Consider the following 561-nt stretch of genomic DNA (forward strand, 5'->3'; position numbering starts at 1 on the left):
TTTGGGGGTAACTTACATTATTATCAAAAGCTTTAAAAAGTGTTTTTTTGACAAAGAAAGAAAGGCTGTAAAAACTTTAGATCAGCACCAAAAACCTACACATAACAAATTCCATCATAATCGCACGAATCTCCTAATCCTTGCCTTGATTGTACGACATACAAATATGGATTTAGACGATTAATTGCAGCAATTTAAATCAGGAAATAGTATAATATATATATGAAAAGAACGATCAACTTGCGGGGATAGCTCAGTTGGGAGAGCGTCAGACTGAAGATGTGCGTATCTGTAATCTGAAGGTCGCGTGTTCGATCCACGCTCACCGCATTTTGTGAATTTTTTTGACTTACATGCTTTGCATTGGGCCAATTCTGGACTCCTTTGGGAAGGACTAAGTCTTGCCCACAAAAACGACTTTTTCTTTTCCTTCTAATTTGGATTCAATTTTAATTCAGTTGTATCCAAATAATAATAATAATAATAATTAATTCACAAAATATTTGACATTTTCCTCAAGTTAGCAAATTATAATTTTTATTTAATTAAGATTTTTTTTAA

The 561-nt window shown here is 32.3% G+C and overlaps 1 non-coding gene across 1 annotated transcript; it reads left to right on the forward strand.

The window, feature by feature from the left end:
* The first annotated feature begins 242 nt into the window (after positions 1–242).
* On the forward strand, positions 243–330 carry TRNAF-GAA (transfer RNA phenylalanine (anticodon GAA)). Its single transcript is given in 2 exon segments — positions 243–279; positions 295–330. It is a non-coding gene; the product is annotated as a tRNA-Phe (tRNA).
* The last annotated feature ends 231 nt before the right edge of the window (positions 331–561 follow it).

The sequence above is a fragment of the Gossypium hirsutum genome, chromosome A09, assembly GCF_007990345.1.
Source record: "Gossypium hirsutum isolate 1008001.06 chromosome A09, Gossypium_hirsutum_v2.1, whole genome shotgun sequence".
Lineage (NCBI taxonomy): Eukaryota > Viridiplantae > Streptophyta > Magnoliopsida > Malvales > Malvaceae > Gossypium > Gossypium hirsutum.